At 39.6% G+C, this 16550-nt stretch overlaps 1 long non-coding RNA gene across 1 annotated transcript in view; it reads left to right on the top strand.

Moving 5' to 3' along the window:
• The first annotated feature begins 2843 nt into the window (after positions 1 to 2843).
• Positions 2844 to 16550, top strand: part of LOC108299399 — a 38454-nt gene continuing 24747 nt past the window's right edge. Inside the window, exons 1-3 of the long non-coding RNA XR_001822950.2 lie at positions 2844 to 3134; positions 15511 to 15674; positions 16058 to 16262. This is a non-coding gene — a long non-coding RNA (uncharacterized LOC108299399). The remainder of the gene's footprint in view (positions 3135 to 15510; positions 15675 to 16057; positions 16263 to 16550) is intronic.

Genomic DNA, 16550 nt, shown 5'->3' with positions numbered 1-16550 from the left:
ACCTTTGTATTCTTCAGCTGAACATGGGACTAAGGATTTTGTTCTATTTCCTAAGACCCCCTTGCTTGGACTAGCAGATTATTTCTAAATGTTGTATAAATGGGAGGTATTTATAAACACATACACATACACTTCTATCCACAAAGACAAATGCACCCCTCTCTGCTTTGCTATTTCTGGTGCTAACCTTCATTTATAATACCATGTTTATGTAATTACACTGCTGCAGCAGCGGATCATGATTTCAAAATACAATCATAATCACCGTCAGAAGAAAGTTGAGAGAAGATGAAAAACAAATGCAAAGCAATTAGAAAGGAGGAGTTTTCCCACTGCATGAGTTTTCCCACTGCCTCCTCCTACGCTTGGGCCTTGGGATGCTCTGCCTCTAGCCATGTGTGTGTGTGGGGGGACGTGCGTGCCTGTGTGTGTGTGTGACCGCATATGTGTGTATTGACATTTTTGCTCTTGTTATGAATCTGGGCCTGGGACTAGAGTGTGTATACTCACTGAAGTGGTTTATTACTTGGAGAATACCATCCTTCTGCTTGATTGGATTTTTCTGTTTAAGCCTCTGTGGTTTTAGTGGTCAGAGGGTCTTGGCCACAAAGTTTATTTTATGACCCGTGTATCACCCTTCACATCTCCCCCATAAGAACACTTTTAGTATGTGACTTCCACAGTAGTATTTTTTTTAAGGTTTTCTATGTTTGAAAAATAATTTTCCACTTCCAGAATTTACCTGTCCCTCCCATCCCTGCTTTCCCGATTCTGCTCCTTCCATTATCTTTTTGCAGCACCCCTCCACCTCCATCACTACCAAGATGCCTGAAAATTCGATAACATCCTATTATCTCTGCTGGGCAACTTGCCAGCTAGAACCTCAGAGGTCTGGGTCGCTTTGTGTCAGGGACACTGCCTTTCTTGCTTGTCGCATTCTTGCAGACCTGTGGAAATACTGACTCCCTTTGCACTTCCTGGAAAGCCATTCTTAGTACTGATTCTTTTAATTTTTCGTTTTTCCATTTCTGGCTTGGGGGTACAATGAAGGGACAATATATTTCACCAAATCTTAAAACCTTAAAGTAATTTGTGCATCCAATTTGGGGGCTCTCTTTTTCTTCCAGAAAGTTCCCTGAGGCTATCTCACATAAAATCTTACTTTGAATAAGGTATTTGGACACATTGATGAAAACATTCCTTTAGTGCATTGTTGTTTGCCAGATCAAGGAAAAAGACATCAGGAAAAAAGGAGGGAATATTTTAAGTTTGTTTTTGGCTGTGACTTCAAGGAGTAATAATCACCCATTACTTAGGATCAAAATCTTCCAATGACTCAAGAGCACGTGTTTTTATCATCTACTTTCTAGGTTCTCATTCTGTTTATCCCGTGTTACTCTGCTCCTGTGAGAGTTGGGGAGCAAGGAAAAATGTAAGGAAGGGGTAGTGGTGAGAGAATTTAAATGCGAAGTCTGGTTCCTTTTAATTTTTTCAGAAAATGCCACACGTACAAGTCTATGAGTATCTCAACAAATCTGCCTCCCACATCCAATGCATCTTTTATACTGACAAGAAGAGGTGGTTGGAAATGTCATCTGTAGCCAGCCTATATCCTGTCAGTGTGAAGATTTTATTCTTGTGACTTTATACTTCTCAAAATCTTTTTAAGGGTCACTGGAGGGTGATCTTTTGTTTAAGAGATGGGTTAGCAGAGGGAGTGTGTTTGTGCCTCTTGGTCTATAATAATCATGGCTGATGTCACAGTTAGAAAATAGGCCCATTTCAGAAAATTGTTTTAATTTATTAATTAAATAAGAAATAATAATCATTAGTTTATTTTAAACTTTAAAAATTAAATATGAATTTTTAATGTGGATCCCTTTTACTGATTTAGGGCAAAGAGACCTTCTTTCGCTAGGAATTTTTTTCCTCTAAATCAATTCACCTCCTCTTGTATCATCTCTGGCTTCTGAAATCTCGCTCCTGTTTTAATGGTTGGCTCAGGATTTCCTGTCTACCATTTCTTCCATCACTGATAGAGCTTCCCCTTAAAATCGGCAGTGACTGCACATACTCTGATAAATTAACTGCTGAGGATTGCTGTGTTAGAGGTATGGGGTGGAATCTAGTGAAGTGTAGCAAATCATTTTTATCTCCTACTCCCTATTAAGCAGTAGCTGTTATTCCATTATCTGTGTTTTGAATCTGTTTGATCCTCAAAGTCTAAAAGTAGCTTCTGTGCAGGTCTATGGTGCTATGGCTGTCCCTTGCTACTATAAATTCCTCTGGTTGAGCCACATCCGCTTGCCACATCCTGAAAATACACTCAACTATATTTTCCCATGCACACCTATATATGGTGGCCTGTAGTGACATTATTTTTTTTTTCTTTTCTTTTTTGAGTTGGAGTTTCACTCTTGTCACCCAGGCTGGAGTGCAGTGTCGTGATCTCGGCTCACTGAAACCTCAGCCTCTCGGGTTCAGGCGATTCTCCTGCCTCAGTCTCCTGAGGTGCCACAATGCCTGGCTAATTTTTTGTATTTTTGGTAGACAGAGTTTTACCACGTTGGCCAGGCTGGTCTTGAACTCCTGACCTCAGGTGATCTACCTGCCTCGGCCTCCCAAAGTGCTGGGATTACAGGCGTGAGCCACCGCACCCAGCCAACATTACTTCTATATACAGTTATTTTCCCCTTCCTCACAAACTCGCCAGTTCTGAATTAACAGCAAGTACAACATTGCCGTTTCTCCCACACCATGCTGACCTTGTTGTTTCTTATTTAGCTAATGATGTGTTACAGTTGGCATTTCACTGGGAGGTTTACAAGAGTCAGTCTCTCTAGCGCTACAATTAGATTCAAAGAGAGAGAAGAGTGCTGTGATGGGAAGACTTTCATTCTCAGACATTATTTCTATCTGGGCATTTTGAAAAGATAAAGGGCTTGTTGTCATTATGCCTCCATCTGACAACTTGGTCAATGTATCCTTCATGAAGCTCAGCTTGAATAGGGAAAAACAAGGGAATTGCGAGGGTACATTTCTTCTTCTGATGGCAACACTCTAATCGTTCTGCCTCATTGTCTTTAGGCAAGGAAGGGAGAAGACAGGAAGAGGAAGAAGAGAGAACGTAAAAGGTAGGCAAAGGGAATGGCTGGTATGTGCTCATACCTGAGGCAGGAACAGGTTGGGGTCAGTACAATGCAATCAGGTTTCTTACGTCTCCTTCCTTCTGTTCTTGCTACTGACTTTGCTTTCTCCTAATTCTGGCTTGCTCGTGATTCCTCATGGCTTCTAAAGGTATTTCACAGCCTTCTTTGATGTACACTGTCATCATCCTCATTTCCTGTTTCAAGTATCCTCATTTCCTTTGTTCTGACTGGCATAACTTGTTTTTTTACCTGTGGCCACTCCAGAGGTCATGGAGAGGCTATGGCTTGGCTGCTCTCGCCTTAGATATGCACGCCTGACTGAGACCTGAATCGCCAGGCTGCGTGACATAAAACATATCCTCCTGGGGCTACATGTTCTGCGGGGGCTGTGGGTAGAACATTCTGGGGTAAGGTAGGTGGCAGCCAATCTTACCTTAGGTTCTCCAACACGGCAAACACACACTATTCATGCTTGTAATTAATTTTGTAGCCTACGTGAACATAAGGCAAAAGAGCCCACAGAGTGATCTAGCACATGGCAGTTGTAGGATGCCGGTTGCTGATACATTTGGTTCAAAACGAAAGCCTTCTGTGTTAAATCCACGGCAGGAAACAACAGCTACAAACAAAAAATCCTCAACAGTGATTTTACCCATGAAAACATAGATAAACAATCATTTACACCCTCAAAGAACGAATAAAAGATCAAAGTTGGAATAACAGAACACAGAACCTTTTGTTCCCCTTTTTCTGCTTGAGCAAAAATCACCCAAGGACTAGAAAGTTCACTATTCTATTGCTTCTTATATGTGAATGCAAACATCCATAGGCCAGAAGTCAGGTGAGGTTTTTCCTGCCCCTTGAGATCTATGTAAATTTACCTTTTTTTTTTGTTTGTTTTTTGGTAAATTTACCTTTAACTCTCGAATTCTATGGGCCAAAGAGCTTTACCTCCAAGATTTCTGTTACTTTCTAGAACGGCAATGGCAGTAGATGAGTGATTGTGTCCTGCTGGCTTTCTGTACCACTTGGGTTCAGCTACCTCGAGTGTGCCTTTGTTCTGTAATTTGTCCACTCTGATAGGACACTGCTGCTTTGGGGAGGGGTTCCCCCTCTCCCACAGCCCTATCTCTTACCTGTCTCTTCCAGATTTCTCTAGATGGCTCAAGATCTTCCATTTCTATTTCTCCAATTTTGCAGAGCAACTCAACTCTCCCTCCGCATTTCTCCCTGGTTTTGACGCCTTAACCCTCAAAACAACAACAAAAAACAAAAAAACTAAACAGAATTGAGGGACTTCCATTAGATCTCTATGCTTCTAAGGAGGCAGTAGGCATTATATAATAACTTGCACTTAGATAGCAAACAAGCTATATAGTACTTTATAAAAACCCCACCAAAATGTGAGATTAGAACCATTATCTCACCTTTGTCAGTGAGAAAACTTGAGTACTGAAGTTAAGTGAAGAACTTGGGATCACTACACAACTAGTGTGGCAGCTTAAGTGCCAATGTGAAAGTTATGCTAGGTTCTGGTAGATTCAAGGAATGCCATAGATTTTGTATACTTGTATTTCAACAAGACTTTGTATCAATCTGTCAACACATCTTTGGTGGAACTAATGGATCTATGTTCCTGGACAATTGGGTGGGTCTGTTTCTGGCTGAATGGCCATCACCAGAGAGTGCTTATTAGTGAATCACTATCAAATGAGAAAAAGTTAGAATGGATTTTTGGCACTTAGTGGCATCCAAATACTCATGACCTTTCCTGATAGTGTCCTGAATTCATGTGGGGCAGGAAGTGCAGGTGGAATCCTTCTATTACAGATGCTAAAGCATCTCTTTGGCCACATCCTTCTTCTTACTGCCCTGGTACAGCCAGGAATCAATCATGAGAGCTGAGCTCAGCAAAGAAGAGCTTTCTCTGGGCTCTGCAAATCTTAAATAGTGTGACAAACAGATGATAATTAGAGTGTATTTGTTCCAGAGACAGCCTCCTAGGCTAGACTGTCATGTACCTAATTTTGGTTCTAACTGGTTCTCTTGTTCCCAGGCATGGTTCTTTGGCTTTCTTTTGATTTCCTAGAATGTGTTTTCGTGAACTGTAACCAAAGGGCCTAAATAAGAACAGATTTCTCTAGTGGCACGTCAAATTCTGGCCATGGCTCTTTATCTTGTTTGCCATTTTTAAAAAATATCTGAGATTAAAATGCAGATTATATTAGGGACTGGAATGATTACAACAAATGGGAATGATGGATTAAAAATAGGCAAAATATGACTGATAAAGATGATGGCAGATTGGCATTTTAGATGCTAAAATCTATCTGCACACGCTGAGTTAGGTAAGTGGTAGAAGCTTACATTACAGAAATAATAGCAACACTCCCATTTAAGGTCTACATTGGAAAGAATCCCAAAATTGGGACATTGAGGCTGAAGGTGACTCAGCTAACGCCTGGTGGTAGCAGAATTCAAACACAAGTTCTGGGTTTTTTCCCTGAGGTTATAGGTAGTAGCCAAAGCTGCAAGCACAGAGGATTTAGCCAGAGCCAGAACCAGCGAGGGCAGTTCTGGGGTCCAAAGGCTGTGGTGAACTCAGGTATGAGCCAGGGGGCATTTTAATCCAGGGACTGAGGCAAAGCAACCTGCAGGGGAAAGTTAGAATCAAGGTGGTGCTTTATGTATTGCTAAATACAATATAGCAAATGTGTCAGTTCTCCCTGAAACCATCTGTAGGCTTAATGGAAACCTTATCAAAGTCCTAGTATGATTTTTTTTTAATTTTTAAAATTATGGTAAGATACGCATAACATAAAATTTACCATCCTGTTTTATATATACACTGAAATGGTACTAATACATCATAATATGCAACCATTCCCATTATCCACCCCCATAGGTCCTTTCATTTTGTAGAACTGAAACTTTATATCTGTTAAAAACAACTTTCCATTCTCACTGTTCCCCAGTCCCTGGCAACCATCATTCTACTCTCTGTTTCTATGAATTTGGCAACTCTAAGAACCTGCTATAAATGGAAGCATATAGTATCTGTAATTTTGTGATTGGCTTACTTCACTTAGCCTGTCATTTTAACAGTTCATCCATGTCGTAGCATAAGTCAGAATTTCCTTCCTTTTTAAGGTTGAATAATACTCCATTGCATGTATGTACCACATTTTGCTTATTCATTCATTGGTTGGTGAACACTGGATTGCTTCCACATTTAGCTGCATGAACATGGATGTACAAATATATTTTGGAGACTCTGCCTTAAATTCTTTTGGGTATATACTCAGAAGCGGAATTGCTGGGTCATACGGTAATATTATTTTTTTGTTTTTGTTTTTTGAGGAACTGCTATGATGTTTTCCAGAGGGGCTGTACCATTTTATAGCCCCATCACTAGTGCGTAAGGATTCCCATTTCTCCACTTATTATTTTCTATGTTTTTTTTTTTTTTGGTAGTAGCCATCCTAATGGATGTGAGGTGAGATTATTATAGTTTTGATTTACATTTCCCTAATGATTAGTCATGATGAGCATCTTTTATATACTTATTGGTCATTTGTATAATCTTCTTTGGAGAAATAGCCACTGATGTCCTTTTCCCATTTTAAAAATTAAGGTTTTTGTTGTAGTGGCTGATTTGGGGAGTTCTCTATATGTTTTGAATATTAATCCCTTATCACATACATGATTTACAAGTATTTTTTTTCTCCTTCTGTGAGTTGCCTTTTTTAACCTTGTTGATAGTGTCTTTCAATGCACAATTAAAAAATAAGTTTTATGAACTCCAATTTGTTTATTTCTTCTTTCATTGCCTGTCTCTTAGGTGTCATATCCAAGAAGTCATTGCTGAATCCAGTGTCTTACAGCTTCATTCTATGCTTTCTTCTAAAAGTTTTATAGATTGAGGTCTTGCATAAGGTATTGATTCCTTTTGAATTAATTTTTGTATATGTTGTTAGGAAAGGGTGGAACTTCCATGAGGATATCCAGCCCAGCATAGTTAAAAAAAAAAAACAGCAAAAAGACTTTATTTTCCACTTTCTAATTCTCCTAGAACCATTCTCATTAACATCCATTTTTATTTTATTTTATTATTATACTTTAAATTCTGAGATACATGTGCAGAATGTGCAGATTTGTTACATAGGTATACATATGACATGATGGTTTGCTGCGCCCATCAACCCATCATCTACATTAGGTATTTCTCCTAATGCTATTCCTTCCCTACTCCCCATCCTCCACCAGGTCCTGGTGTGTGATGTTCTCCTCCCTGTGTCCATGTGTTACTGTTCAACTCCCACTTATGAGTGAGGACACCAGCATAGTTTTTAATAGACATAGGCAAGTTTATTTTAAAGTTTACATGGAAATGCACAGCACCTAGAATAGCTAAAATATTTTTAAAAGAATAACTAATTGGAGAAAATTGCCTGATGTTAATTCTTACTATATAGCTATAGTAATCAAGACAATGTAGTGTTTGTAGAGGAACAGACATGTAGATCAATGGAATAGAAGAGAGAACACAGATACAGACCCATATAGACATGTCTGATTTTTGGATTATTCTCACATTGCTAATAAAGACATACCCAAGACTGGGTAATTTATAAGGAAAAAGAGGGCTAATGAACTCACAGTTTCACATGACTGGGGAGGCCTCACAATCATGGCAGTAGGCAAAGGAGGAGCAAAGGCATGTCTTCCATGGCGGCAGGCAAGAGAGCATGTGCAGGGGAACTGCCCTTTATAAAACCATCAGATCTCATGAGATTTATTCACTATCATGAGAACAGTGTGGGAAAAACCTGTCCCCATGATTCATCTACCTCCCACTGGGTCCCTCTCGACATGTGGGGATTATGGGAGCTACAATTCAAGATCAGATTTGGGTGGGGACACAACCATATCACTGACGAAGGTGCAAAAACAATTCAGTGGGTGAAAATGGTCTTTTCAACAAATGGCCTTGGAGCAATTGGACATTCATAGGCAAACAATAGGAGTAAGGAACCTCAATCTAAACCTCATACCTTACACAAAAATTAACTCAAAGTAGACCATAGGTTTACATGTAACATGTAAAACTATAAAACTTCTAGAAAAAAATGAAGGAGAAACTCTGGAAAACCTAAGGCTTGCAAAGCATTCTTAGACTTGATACCCAAAACATGATTCATTAAAGAAAAAAGTGATAAATAGATTTTCATAAAAACTATAAACTTTTAATCTGCAAAGGCTCTATTAGGAGGATGAAAAAGCAAGCTACAGACTTGTTTTTCAACAAGAAAAACAGAAATGATTTGCAAACCACATAGTTTACAAAAGACATACCTAGAACGTATTATACAAAGAACTCTTAAAACTCAACTGTAAAAATTGAACAAAGAATCCAATTAGAAAATGGGCAAAATATATGAACAGATATTTCACTAAAGAGAATATACAGATGGCAAATAAGTATGTGAAAAAGATGTTCAGCATTGTTACCTATCCAGGAAATGCGATGCAAATTAAATTCACAATGAGATAGAACTATACATCTATTAGGGAAAGGTATAGAGAAACTCATGTATTACTGTGATAATGTAAAATAGTATAGCCACTGTAGAAAATAATTTGGCAGCTTCTTATAAAACTAACATAAACCTAACATATAACCCAGAAGTTACACTCTTGGATGTTTATCCCTGACAAATGCAAAGTTATATTCATCCAGAAATTGACATTAATGTTCATAGCAGCTTTATTTGATATAGCTCAAAACTAGAAACAACCCAAACATGTGTCAGTGGGTAATTGGTTCAACAAATTGTGGTACATCTATACCATGAAATATTACTGGGCAATGAAAAGGAGCAAAGTACCGATACACGCAACAGCTTGCATAGATCGCAAGTGAATTATGCAGAGTTGAAAAGGATAATCTCAAAGGTTACACTATGGATTCCCTTTACATAACATTTATATAATGACAACAATGATAGAGCTGGAGAACAGGTTCATGGTTGCCATAGAACTGCTTTGTATCCCGACTGTGGTGGTGAGCACACAAATCTACACATGATAATATTGCATAGAACTAAATACACACACATATACACACAAAGAATACATGTAAAACTGCTGAAATCTAAGGAAGTTTGGTGAACTAAATCAATGTCAATGTCCTGGTTGTGATATTGTATTAAAGTTATATAAGAAGTTATCACTGGGGAAAACTGGGTCAGGGGTGCACAGAATATCTCTTTATTATTTCTTACCAATACGTGTGTGTCTACAATTATTCAAAATAAAAAAAAATTTAAAAATCAGTGAGTAACTTTTGTGATTCACCAGAAGCTGGTGCAAAGTTGAATGTCACCTATTCCCCAGGGTAGACCAAGGCCAGTTCTATCTGCCTCTACGGCCCATGCTCCCCCAGGTGAAGCTGCCACCAGCTAACCTCTACCTTCTCCATCCTAAGGCCTGGACATCATAGTATCTGGCACATGATCGTCACTAAAAGCTCTGCAAATGAATGAGATCTTTTTCTGATGTCCCCTTTCTACAGAAGTCTCTCCAATAGCTGGGTTTACTTTGTTACAATTCTTTTTCACTGCTACAGTTTTTCACTGTTATCCTAACATTTTTACATGAGTAAGTGACAAAGCCAGATCACAAAGGGGGAGTGATATGGTTTGGCCATTTCCTCACCTAGATCTCATCTTGAATTATAGTTCCCATAATCCCCGTGTGTCACGGGAGGGACCCAGTGGGATGTAATTTAATCATGGGGGTGCTTACCCTCAGGCTGTTCTCGTGATAGTGAGTGAAATCTGATGGTTTTACAAGTGGCTTTTCCCCTTTTGCTTAGCACTCCTTCTTCCTGCCACCATGTGAAGAAGGATGTATTCGCTTCCCCTTCTGTCATGATCATAAGTTTCCTGAGGACTCCTCAGCCCTGCAGAACTGTGAGTCAATTACATCTCTTTCCTTTATAAATTACCCAGTCTCGGGCAGTTTTTTATAGCATTGTGAGAAAGAACTAATACAGGGAGAAAAGGCAATGCAACTTGCCAGTGAATGAACAGCTGAATTCTCGACTTTTAGCCAATTGTCTAAGACCCCAGACTCAAAGTCGACAGATAGATGCAGACAAGAACAATGGTAAAGAATGCAATTACCATAAAAATGGATTGATCTTGTCCCAGAACAGAACACTGAACATCTCTTTAGTGGAAAAGAACAATATCTTGTTTTAGTTTATTTACTTTCCAAAACAGAATGAAGACTTCTGAGGTCAGGATGATATAAATGTAATTCTATGAGTCATTATGATAAAACAAATCTTGGCAATTGTTTTGCTGAAAAGTTCAAGAATCTTTTTTTCATTTATTACTCAGAATAGAAGTTAATCATAAAAATAGCTATTTGAGAATAGCACAACTCTAAAACAAGAATTCTTCAGAGTCCTTCCAAGATCTGAGTAGTTCCTAGCTAGTGGGCCAGATTTTTATTTTTATTTTAAACTAGGCATCCAATAAATTTTTTTAAAATTAGGCATCCAATAAACTAGGCATCCAATAAATAACAATACATTTCTTTTGTCATAGCTTTCCTTCTGTACATCTTGTAAGAGCACTGAGTTTGACTGAGTTTGGATGTGTTCCTATTCATCATTTAATAGGATTCACTCATAGGCTAATCTAATTCCTATAACTACAGAGCTATCTAACCAAGACCAAAGAAGAAGAAATGATTAAGAAAAAAGGAAGGCAAAGATGGACTCACACTGTACATTACATCTGAGGTTAGAGATGAGCACCACTTCCATAATAGCATGGATGCTGCCTCTAGCCAGCATCTTCGGGAAGTTCTAGGGGCACAAAAGATCTCCGGAAAGATTATGCCAAGCCATGAGTTACTTCCTAAATGATCCACCCTATATTATGGGGTTGGGTTAAGTATTAAATAAAGTACAGTCCTTGGTATAGAGAAGCACTTGCTAAATGTTAACTCTTGTTAACTGTTGTTATTATTATTATTTCAATGATTAAAATTTAAGAGTGACCAAAGCATCATTGCCTCATTGCCTCCCTTTTATTCTTGTTATAGGATGTCAGAGCTGAAATGAGACCTCACAATAGTGGAGTTTTACCCCTTGAGCTTCTCTCTTGATATGTGGAGAAATGAGCATAGATTTCATAATCCCAAACCAGGGGCCAATAAAACATTATGACTCCTCCTTGCAGAGTCCTATATACTCAGTAGTTCTTGGATACAGTATTATAACGCCTTGTGTCCTTAGTATATTCTGCCATAGTGAAGTGGTAAATGGGATATCCTGACCCTTTGGCATCTCTGAAAATTATTTCCTTATAAAGCTAGTATGATAGCTGTGTGACTTATAACAACATGCCTTGTTTGCTTCATGTCGAACTCTATGTCAACATTTCTGACTCTCCAATCTGCAGCTGATTGTGCTGACTTTGGCCCGGTCGCCATAGAAATTGCTCTAAACAATTTATACCCAGTCAGAGCAGATGCTATGATTTCATCATTTTGGACCACTATCAGTTCTGCACAGAACCCAGTGCAGCCGCTCTCCCTTGCCAGATTTATCTCCATCTCGCAGTGTCAAATTGGAGTGGCAGACACAGCTTTATTGATATTGCCTTCTGGAAATTTCCCACTAACCAATATGTTTGATTCTTGGAAACATGATTTAGTTTATCCCAACAAAAATCCTATAACATCAAATGTGAGCAGAGGGCTTAAGATTAGGCTTTAAATTGCTCATTTCTGGTTCACTTGGCCACTGCTAAATGAATAATTCTGGATAATTAACTATAAAAATCCGTATTTTTTTCTGACACACTCAGTTGGTAGTCACACCTACCACATTCCCTGGTCTGTCTTTCCAACACCAGTACCTCAGTGACTACCCCTATTTATTCCCCCAAACTATATCTCAAGCTCAGATTTCAAACTGAACCCAAATCAGAATATGAACTATCATTGAAAGAAGAAGAAAGAAGAAGAAATTAAATTTCAGATAAATATGAAGATGCCAATTTCTCTTGGTCTGACAAATGCACATCAAAATGAGATGTGATGTAAAAGAATTTGTTGGCTTGATTAAAATTTGTAGAAGGGCCAAGATTAAACTCCCATGCTATTAACCCTTTCCCTAAACAATTTTCTGAGCTTTGCTTTTTGTCTGAAGTAAAGATTTATTCATTTATCTATCTATTTATTTTCTACTTTATCATTGGCAGGGTCTTGTTCTGTCACCCAGACTGGAGTACAATGGCATGATCATAGATTGCTTGCTGTAACCTCGAATTCTTGGGTTCAAGTGATCCTTCTATCTCAGCCTCCTGATGTAGCTGGGACTGCAGCTGTGCACCACCACTCCCAGATAATATTCCTTATTTATTTTAGTTTTTGTAGAGCCAGGGGTCTTGCTTTGTTGTCCAGGCTGGTATTGAACTCCTGGGCTCAAGCAATCCTCCCACCTCAGCCTCCCAAAGTACGGGGAGTACAGGTGTGAGCCATCATGGCTGGCCCATAGTGTGGAGCTTTAAAAATTTATCTTTAGCACATATGGTTAGGCCTCTGGAAAGCCATTAGCTAAGGCAATTCAAATTCTTGCCCCCAGCAGCCTGTTGTAAATCAGAGCATTTGGATATTGGGTAGATAAGACTTGACAAGGCAAACAATGAAAACCTCCAATTATCTTGTTCCTTAGTTGCTGAGGGAGGTTTTAAGCCATGAATTGTGCTAGAAGCAATGGAAATACATCCATTTCCTGTTTGTGGACCATGGCCACTGGATAAGCATTGTACTAAAGGGCCAGACAGGAGAGATTTGTGGTATAGTCCTCTATTTTAAGAGCAGGACCAACTATTGAAGGTGAAACTTTGCTTTAACTTCTAATATGGAAGTTTCATGAAACAGAGATAGCATTGCATGGAACAATTAAAGAATGAGGTGCTTGAAGTGGATCTTTTTCTTTTCTTTTTTTTTTTTTTTTGAGACAGTCTCACTCTGTTGCCCAGGCTGAATTGCAGTGACATGATCACAGCTCACTACAAACTTGACCTCCCTGGAATCAAGCCATCCTCCCATTTTAGCTTCCCAAGTAGTTGGGAGTACAGGGGATGTGCCATTGTGCCCAGCTGAACTGGATCTTCGGTATGTTTACGTAACTTTCAGGGAGCAGAGGTAAGGTGTTACAGAAAGGTTGTCTAGCACAAGCAGAGAGGCAGCGCTTGTTTAGGAAATAGCAGAAACAAAATCTTAATAAATGTGGATGCTTTTGTTGAGAAGAACTAAAAAGTAAAGTTATCCAGCTGAGGCTTGATTAGAGATAGAAAGAAAGCAATCAAAAAGCCAGGAAGGGAAATCTGGAATTGAGGCCAAAGGCTGGTGGCCAACATTCTATCTCAGTGAATGTTTATTGAACACATTCTATGCAGTCTCAGGATTCTGAGGAAACAGAGATGAATTGGATATGGCCCTGCCCTGAAGGAGTTCGCGGGTTATAGCTGATGATAAATGTGGAAGTGGACTCTTAGGAAGATGAGTTGGACAAGGGTATATAGAAGAGATGGAAAGTTAAGAAACCCTCAACGCAAAAATTGAGGCAGAATCCGACTGAAGGCAAGGTGTGTCTAGGAGCTCATTTTAGGGACGTTGGTTTGTTTGGCTTTTCCCCTCAGTGTTTTCAGCTTTGGAACTTCAATTGAAATTTTGAGACAAGAAGGTAAGTTAAGGTTTCTAGACTTGCAAGAAAAATTTCTTTTAGTGTAAGTACGTCCTCTGCAGCATTTGTTGCTGATGTGAAATTTAATTTGACTGGGCATATTGTATTTTGCAATGCATTTGCTTAGTCTAGTCGTTGTTCTTAAATGTCATTCATTTTCTGCAATTGATGTACTTGATTGTGGTCTGCATTTATTTACAGAGGAAAGAAAAGAAGGAAAGTGTCCTCTTCAAATTTTATTATTTTGGTGTCAAAGATTGTCACCAAAGATAGAAAGTTGATGGTCACTTTCTATCTCCCAAATCCGGCAAAACCCACTTACCTCCCCAACTGCTTCCAAAAGCATAAACAAAATAAAATAACACCATCAAAGATTCCAGAAGATTGGGAAAGATGTGGAAGGTAGAGATTAAAGTATAGCTGTAAGGGCCCTTTGACATCAATTTTATTCTCTCAGTGGGCTTAAAGTGTTTCTTTTCTGCTTCCTTTACTGCAAAGATATTTGACTCAAACTCTATTTTGTTATAGGCTCTTGAAAACTGGGGATATAGTTTCTAGCCTTGTAATTTGTGTAATAAAATGTCAGTCTTAAAACCACTGGGAATCTGGGACATTTGTAAGGATTGGGCTGTTGTTAAAATACATGCTTAAAGGACTCGCTTAACCCAGGAAAACACGAATCATGATAAAAGATCACATGGAAGATGCAGGCATGGGCAGACACTCTTGGTGGCAAGCAACAGAAATCCCTTAAGAAAGTTCCAGTGAAAAGCAGTTTATTTCAGGGGACTCTAATGGTATTTTAAAGAAGGTGTAACTCCTGGAACTGGAAAGCTTTGAGATACTTTCTCTCTCTCTCTCTCTCTCTCTCTCTCTCTCTCTCTCTCTCTCCTATATCCCTAGAGTTCCCCCCCCCCATCTCTAGAGTTTTCTAGAGATAATTTTTTTGGCCTTCTCTCAAGTTGTGTTGTGTATTGTGCAAGAATGGGAATAGGCAAGAGCAAGTGGAGATGGCCTTTAATAGGCTCCCAGTTATGGTCTTAATTTACACTGGTTATCTATGCTGGCCAACACTCCCGCATCATTATCTGTGAGAGAGTGGATAAGAAAAAATGGCATTCTATTTTATGCACCCTCTTCTCCTTGAGATCTTACATCTTCAATTAAAATCAATCAGGTGGGCAGGTGAAGGGACTGGAAAAAAAAATGCCTTTTAATAGCTTTTCAGATCAAGAGTCCATCCTCTTCCTTAAAGGCTGGCTCACACTTCTATGACGTCTGGTGATGTTTTCAGTTCCACCTTGTGTGTTTTAAGAATTACACTGTTAAAATTAAAAATGCCTTAAGGAAGGGTAGCAGGGTATCTAGAGGTGGCACAAATAGGAGATGAATGCTCTTCAAAGTCCACCTGATTTATTCTATCAGTCAATTGCAATATAGCTGTCTTCCAATACTAGCCTTAGGTCTCAGTCTACACAAGGCTAAGATAAAGTGGTCTCTGTAAAGAGCCCCCCCAGGAAAAATGCTCCCCACTTGGCAATGCAGGGTGGTTATGTGCTTGACTCTACCATGCCCTCCTTCTCTTTCCAGGGGCCTTTGGATAGGCTGATGCTATGGAGTTGGAATCTTAAGCTGGAGGATGAGCCAATCAAAGTCATAAAGGGAAGCCATATGTTACACACTTGGAAGTCCATGTATAAACATCAAGTTGAGAGTGGCAGAGGCAAGTTCAAGACCAAGATCTCGGCACCAAGGTTAGAGTGGCAAAAATCAAGACTCGAGTGAGTGGAAAACATATGGGGAAGTGGCGGGGATGGTTCCTGAAGAGGTGGGGTGGGAGAGGCCTCAGAGTGTCAGTGCTGTGTGAACACTCTCTAGGCGAGCTGTGCTCAGCTGCGGTGTCCTGGCCATGAGGGCCTCTGACTCCTGGCAGCAAACTGGACGGCAGTTGAGGCTGCTGAGCATGCCCTACAGAGTAGCAAAGACATTTATAAGATCCTCTGTGCAGGATACAATTACTGTCCTTTACACTGCCCCGCAACAGTTGGTTTGTAAGAAAACATTTCCCAAAATTTTAATCCCTGGGTATGCACGGATACCTAGAGCTCTGACGTAAAACCGTATGACTCTTCTACAGGAAGACAAGAAATTGGCCGATGATGCCATGGTGGTGGTCATTGGAGGCAACTGTGGTCAAAGGGCATGTGCAAACCTTTGCTTTGACCTTTATTCCTCAGCAGAGCAGAAGACACTTCTGCTCACAAAGCTGTGTGTGTCCTGCTTCAACATCACAGCCACAATTAAAGGGAAAAAAAAACGGTCAAATTTGGCTGAGTCTTGAGGTGGGACTCTGGGAACTATGGGTGTTTTTTAAAATGTTGACTACTAATTTCTTGAGTAGGGTGGGGCAGGAGTGGTGACTGACCCAAGCATAGGACAAGTGAGTGCCTGGGACCAACAATTGATTTTTTGAGACTAGCTCTACTCAAAAAAAAGGATAGCAAAGCAAGAAGGCAGGTCAAATCAGAAACACTATGGAAATTCCAAGGGTGACAGCAGGGATATCACACACATATGACACATGAAGAGGGCCTGGGGAAGGGCTAGGTTAGGAAGCAGATCAGTGGCAA

Source organism: Cebus imitator, unplaced genomic scaffold (genome assembly GCF_001604975.1).
Source record: "Cebus imitator isolate Cc_AM_T3 unplaced genomic scaffold, Cebus_imitator-1.0 Scaffold21, whole genome shotgun sequence".
Classification (NCBI taxonomy): Eukaryota; Metazoa; Chordata; class Mammalia; order Primates; family Cebidae; genus Cebus; species Cebus imitator.
This window is presented reverse-complemented; position numbering and strand designations above follow the sequence as displayed.